We start from the raw sequence: 7,650 nt of genomic DNA on the forward strand, positions 1-7,650 counted from the left end.
TCAGGCTGCCCATAGCATCTAGTGACACCACATCATTCCTTACCCCAAAGTGTTTGATTGAAATGCTAGTCAAAATCGAATTATTGACCTGCAACGAATCAGACATCGTGATGAACTGGTTATTTTCTTAGCAATTGTCCATTCTTAGTTAACCAGTGTATTTGTTTTATATAGTCATCACTGACCCGAATATGTAAAATATCCAGGATGTTCGGGCTTCCTTGATTTCACTCATTCGGAAGATTTTGTTTCGCTGTGGATAAGACCTTAAGTATTTCCTAGGGTCAGGTAGACGAATTTTTAATCTATGAACAGCCTGACTGTTCAGATAGAGAATTTAATTGACCTATTTAGAGAGTCGACTGGAGACGAGTTATGGAAATAGTTATATACTTATCCATAAATTTTACTTTCTCTTCAAAGACTCTAGATTTTCTCTAGGTCCATGCTTCACAGGGTTTTAAGCGGATTTAATTAGTGCTTGAAAAAGCCCTTTATACATGAAGTAGCTAGGTATAATTAATCTTTTGAAACTCTGATTATTCTTTGCAGTTCTAAATTTATACTTTCCTAATGTCACAGTTGTATGACTCCCAAAATGAACAGTTTACTAGGACTAAAACTGTTATATGGATTCAAACAATGCATAAATAGTCTTGGGCAAGGAAAGCTGAGTTGTACAATACCTATTCTTTAAAATATGATTCTGTTGGCCCCTGCACGGCCACCTCCCGCAGGGGCGCATAGTGTGAGGTATTTAGCAGCGCGCGCGGCGGTTCGAGAACCGCGGAACGCGCGGCGACAGTGTAAGAAGCCGCGGCGACGTTGGCTGGCGCGCATATCTCTATGGCGTGCGCGACAGAGTGTCCCGTCGGTACTGGCCATGAGGCAGACAGTGCAGTGGCGCTCCGCCGTGCGGGCGATTGGCCCGGCCGGGCGAGGCGGAGGTGTTTGGCCAGGAACCGAGTTCCGAGGCCGACAGAAATGAGTGTCGACCGAAAGACATTACCTATGGAACTAAAATTGGTGGCTCCTCTCCGGAGGGCGCCTGTCTTGACTGCCACACTGTGTTCACCATGACTTGTGCGAGTTTTTGAGTGTATCCGGTCTGGCTTTGGAGATGTGTTTACCTCAATTACACAGCTGTAAGATGTGCCATTGTTTGTGGCATGTGCCAATCTCACACGTATTTCCAATTGCCGGGTCCCGCTGACATCCATTCGCAAACTAGAGCCATGGAGAAAGTGGCCCAATTTAAGTACTTTCCTGTAAGTTACACCTCTTTCAGATGGGAAAAACTATGCCACCAACAGAAAAAGAGACCTGAAGAACACTGTGGATTTAGGCCCTGTCTGTCCTTGCTGGTACTTTGTGGTGGCAAGGCTTCCATGATGCGTGTGAACGCATCTGAATGCACACTATAATGGAGTCCATTATAACTGCGCGGGATTGTATTTTCCTTGCAGTCACACTTAAATCTGGCTGGTACTTTTGAAGGGTGATGTTGCAGTCCTGTTTTGGGTTTCACTTTTACTATTTTGGAGAATGGAAATCTACGATGTCACAAAGAATTCTTTTGCAGTTAGTCAGCCTGAATAGGAACACGCGAGCAAGCTGAAATTTACTTAATCAACTTGAGCTAAATGGTATAGGCGGCGATGAGTGGAACACGCTCTCTATTATTCATGAGGAATTTGCAACAGCCCTATCACAGTACTTGCCTAATATTCGACTCTGAGTGCGAACTTTTCGCGAAAATGCATTTAGCATATGTAACTATTTCCATTGTTGAAATGCGACAGAACATTATCTGACGAGTGTTTAAAATCCAATACATTCATTTCACGAGAATAAGGCACTGTCTTCCTACCACCAGAACTTTTGGTAGGTTCAAGCTGAGAGACGTTATAGTAAATAACCTGAAAGGCGTGTTAAATACAGATAATAGTTGCATGTATAACACAATATATTTAAAATAAGCCAACAGTTAAACCATGAAAAATATATGTTATTTTATACTCGAGATGGGCATCTTTTAATTATAAAAGAACCTTTGAAACTATTCTGAATTTTTGTTTTATGGTGAATTGAGTGTATTTGAAATTAAATGGGTTTTTTTTTTGTTGACTGTGCTTGTGTGTGTGTGTATTTGTGCACGCGTTGTGCATGCTTGAATTCTTAAACTGACAAGCCATTATGTGAGTTTTGGACCGCTGCAATATCCCCTTGGGAGTCATAATGTTGTTTCGTGGTGTTTTTATGAGTGTGTGTTTTGTTATTTGCGCCAATTTTAATTCTAGTTTTTAATAAATTATTGACTTCTTTTCTGTAAACTTAAATGATTCTTATTTATTGATTCAACCCCAAATAGTTTTTCATGGCTTTTTGAAACGGAGATTTGTATTGGTGTAGGCAAAAAGCTATTCATTAAGGGGCTTCCTGATAGCTCCACTGGTAAGATCTGCGCCTGCAATGCAGGATATGTTCGATTGCTGGTGGGGAATAATCCGCTGGAGAAGTGATAGGCTCCCATCCAGTATCTTGGCTTCCCTTGTGGCCCAGCGGCAATATTGCTGCAGTTGGGATTTGGGTCGATCTGGGTTGGAAGATCTCTGGAGAAGGTGAAAGCTACCACTCAGTTTGTCTATTGTCGACAGATTGGGGAAGGGACCGACATACCATCCAGTATTCTTGGGCTTCTTGTGGCTCAGCGTGTAAAGAATTGGGCTGCGTATGTTAGGCCACAGAAATCTAAATGAAACTATACAGCATGGAGAATTACAAAGCTTGACTCCAGAGGTCAACTACTTGGATTTGAATCTGAGCCCTGCCCTTAAGAGCTCTAGGTGAATTTTGACAAATTACTTAATCTTAGTGTCTCATCTATAATAAATTAGAGATGTCATAGTACCATCTCCCAAAGTATTACATGAGTCAATACATATAAAGCACTTACTGACAGATCAGGCACAGAGCAAGTCTTTAATATGAATAAATTTTACAATTCATCTACTCATATACCATTGTTTTTCATGGGACTAAATTGGGCTAGAGTTTATCCAATTCTTGCTAAAGTGGAAATTTGGGGAATGGTTTTTTCAGTTAGGTAGAATTTGATAAATATTTATTTGAAATTGAATTAAAATTATTTACTCCCATCATCCCATCAACAGAAAATAGGATTAAAGATTTAATGAGCATGGCCCCACCCGAGTTTCCTCCACATTAAGTCTCTCCCATTGGGAAGCTTCCATAAGCCTCTTATCCTTATCCGGCATAGGGGAGACATCATGAAAACCACAGTCACAGAAACCTGACCAAACTGCTCACATGGACCACAGCTTGTCTAACTCAGTGTAACTGTGAGTCATGCCATGTAGGGTCACCAAGACGGATGGGTCATAGTGGAAAGTTCTGACAAAACGTGGTCCACTGGAGAAGACAATGGCAAACCACTTCAGTATTCTGGCATTGAGAGCCCCTGAACAGTATGAAAAGGCAAAAAGACATAATACTGAAAGATGAACTTCCCAGGTTGGTAGGTGCCCAATATGCTACTGGAGAAGACTGGAGAAATAACTCCAGAAAGGAGGAAGAGACGGAGCCAAAGTGAAAACAACACCCAGTTGTGGATGTGACTGGGATGGAAGTAAAGTCCGGCGCTGTACAGAAAAATATTGCATAGGAACCTGGAATGTTAGGTTCCATGAACCAAGGTAAATTGGAAGTGATCAAACAGGAGATGGCAAGATTGAACATCGATATTTTAGGAATCGGTGAACTAAAATGGACTGTAACGGGTGAAGTTAATTCAGACGACCATTATATCTACACTCTGGGCAAGAATGCCTTAGAAAAAGTGAGATAGCCCTCACAGTCAACAAAAGAGTCTGAAATGCAGTACTTGGGTGCAATCTCAAAAATGACAGAATGATTTCTGTTCGTTCCCAAGGCAAATCTTTCAATATCACAGTAATCCAACTCTATACCCCAACCACTAATGCCAAAGAAGCTGAAGTTGAACCATTCTATGAAGACCTACTCAAAAATGATGTCCTTTTCATCATAGGGGACTAGAACGCAAAAGTAGGAAGTCAAGAAACACCTGAACTAACAGGCAGGTTTGGCCTTGGAGTACAAAATGAAGCAGGGCAAAGGCTAACAGAGTTTTGCCAAGTGAATGCACTGGTCATAGCACTCACCCTTTTCCAACAACACAAGAGATGACTCTACACATGGACATCACCAGATGGTCAAAACCAAAATCAGATTGATTATGTTCTTTGTGGCCAAAGATGGAGAAGCTCTATACAAAACAAGAAGCAAAAATAAGGCCAGGAGCTGACTGTGGCTCAGATCATGAACTCCTTATTGTCAAATTCAGACTTAAATTGAAGAACGTAGGGGAAAACCACTAAGACCATTCAGGTATGACCTAATCAAATCCCTTATGATTATACCGTGGTAGTGACAAAAAAGATTCAAGGGATTAGATCTGATAGAGTGCCTGAAGAAACTATGCGTGGAGATTCGTGACATTGTACGGGAGGCAGTGATCAAGACCATCCCAGAAAAGGAAATGCAAAAAGGCAAAATGGTTGTCTGAGGAGGCCTTACAAATAGCTGAGAATAGAAGAGAAGCTAAAGACAGAGGAGGAAAGGAAAGATACACTCATCTGAATGCAGAGTTCCAAAGAATGGCAAGGATAGATGAGAAAGCCTCCCTCAGTGATCAATGCAAAGAAATAGGAGGAAAGCAATGAATGGAAAAGACTAGAGATCTCTTCAAGAAAATGAGAGATATCAGGGGAACATTTCATGCAAAGATGGGGCACAGTAAAGGACAGAAATGGTATGCACCTAACAGAAGTAGAAGATAGTAAGAAGAGGTGGGAAAGAATACACGAGAAGAACTATACAAATTAAGACCTTAATGACCCAGAAAACCATGTTGTGTGATAACTCACTTAGAGCCAGACATCATAGAGTGTGAAGTCAAGTGGGCTTTAGGATCATCCACTATGAACAAAGCTAGTGGAGATGATGGAATTCCAGCTGAGTATTCCAAATTCTAAAAGATGCTGCTGCTAAGGTGCTGCACCAAATATGCCAGCACATTTGGAAAAACTCAGCAGTGGCCACAGGACTGGAAAAGGTCAGTTTTCATTCCAATCCCAAAGCAAGGCAATGCCAAAGAATGCTCAAACTACTGCACAATTGTACTCATCTCACACTCTAGTAAATTAATGCTCAAAATTCTCCAAGAGAGGCTTCAACGGTATGTGAACTGAAAACTTCCAGATGTTCAAGCTGGATTTAGAAAAGGCAGAGGAAACAGAGATCAAATTGCCAACATCCATTGGATCATACAAAAAGCAACAGAGTTCCAGGAAAATATCTACTTCTGCTTTATTGACTACGCCAAAGCCTTTGATTGAGTGGCTCACAACAAAGTGTGGAAAATTTTTCAAGAGATGGGAATACCAGACCACCTTACCTGCCTCCTGAGAAATCAATATGCATGTCAAGAAACAACATTTAGAACCGGACATGGAACAACGGACTGGTTCCAAATCGGGAAAGGAGTACGTCAAGGCAATGTATATTGTCAACCTGCTTATTTAGCTTATATGCAGATTACATCATGCAAAATGCCGGGCTGGATGAAGCAAAAGCTGGAATCAAGATTGCTGGGAGAAATAGCGATAACCTCAGATATGCAGGTGACACCATCCTTATGGCAGAAAGCAAAAGAGGAACTAAAGAGCCTCTTCATGAAAGTTAAATAGGTGGGTGAAAAAGCTGGCTTAAAACTCAACATTCACAAAATGAATATCATGGCATCAGGTCCCATCACTTCATGACAAACAGTAGGGGAAACAATGGAAACAGTGACAGACTTCATTTTCTTGGGCTCCAAATCACTGCAGATGGTGACTGCAGCCATGAAATCAAATGACAAAGATGCTTGCTCCTTGGAAGAAAAGCTCTGACTAACGTAGTGAAAGTGAAATCACACAATCGTGTCCGACTCTTTGCGACCCCATGGACTGTAGCCTACCAGGATCCTCCCTCCATGGGATTCTCCAGGCAAGAGTACTGGAGTGGGTTGCCATTTCCTTCTCCAGGGGATCTTCCCGACCCAGGGATCGAACCCTGGTCTCCCGCATTCCAGGCAGACGCTTTAACCTCTGAGCCACCAGGGGAGCCCTGGTATAACATTAGTCAGCCCTGTCTGACTAATGTAGACAGCAGATTAAAAAGGAGAGACATTGCTTTGCTGACAAAGGTCCGTCTAGTCAAAGCTATGCTTTTTCCAGTAGTCATGTGTGGATGTGAGAGTTGGACCATAAATAAAGCTGAGTGCCAAAGAACTGATGCTTTTGAACTGTGGTGTTGGAGAAGACTCTTGAGAGTCCCTTGGAAAGCAAAGAGATCAAACCATTGAATCCGAAAGGAAATCAGTCCTGAATATTCATTGGAAGGACTGATGCTGAAGTTGAAGCTGAAGCTCCAATATTTTGGCCACCTGACCCGAAGAACTGACTCATTGGAAAAGACCCTGATGCTGAGAAAGATTCAAGGCAGGATGAGAAGAGGACGACAGAGGATGAGATGGTTGGATGGCATCACTGACTTGATGGACATGAGTTTGAGGACGCTACAGGGGTTGGTGATGGACAGGAAGGCCTGGCATGCTGTAGTCCATGGAGTCACAAAGAGTCGGATGTGACTCAGTGACTGAAATCAACTAAACTGAAAGCAAAAGTTAACGAGTTATTGAGAATATTCAAGTGACTTAAACAATTCACATTATATAAAACTAGTTCATTTGCCCTTTCGCTCACAATATGGGCAAAGGGACACACTATCATAGAACCGCATCAAGATAACAGTTGATACTAAAATGGTTAAAAATCTCATTTACTCAAAACAAGTGTTATAAATGGAGAATACTCTCACAATTGCTATAGAAAACATAATAAATATTCATGTGCAGTTACAGTTTTATTTACAAATATCAGATAGTTTATAATGCACTTTTTTTCCAACTGCCAAAAATGGAAATCAGTTTTGCTACCACCACAAAGAGCTACATTCATAATCATATGTAGATATAGTTGAGAAGCTCTGAATATTAGTGAATGTATCAAGTAATTTGTCCTAAAGTACAGCCTTATGAAAGAAAATTACTTTCATAACTATTTGAGAGCTTAATTGCTAATCAAACATAGATAGAGTTTTAGTTACAAATATTAGAGTTTATTGTGTAATACTTGAAAATAACTGCACTCTAAAAACATTTATTTTCAACAATTCTTGAAAACCAAATGCTTACCATAAACCACAAAATGTTCACCATAACAATACTTTCAAAAGGCGGTTTACTAAAACATGAATTTGGAGGAATAATAAAAACAAAAGGATTTGGATACCAGCAATGCTTATATCGTCTCCCAGAAAGGCATGGGAGAGAGTCAGTCACGTTCCCATTGGTCCAAAAGAAGGGCTGTCTGCCAAAGTCCTGACTCATAAGCAGTCTGTTGGCCATATTTAGCAGAGGAGCCTGTAGTTGATTAGCTGTGCTCTGACAGTAAGTATCCTATCATTGCTGTCCAGGAAATTCACTGCAGTATAGAGAATTTCTAA

The sequence above is a fragment of the Bos taurus genome, chromosome X, assembly GCF_002263795.3.
Source record: "Bos taurus isolate L1 Dominette 01449 registration number 42190680 breed Hereford chromosome X, ARS-UCD2.0, whole genome shotgun sequence".
In the NCBI taxonomy this organism is placed as follows: domain Eukaryota; kingdom Metazoa; phylum Chordata; class Mammalia; order Artiodactyla; family Bovidae; genus Bos; species Bos taurus.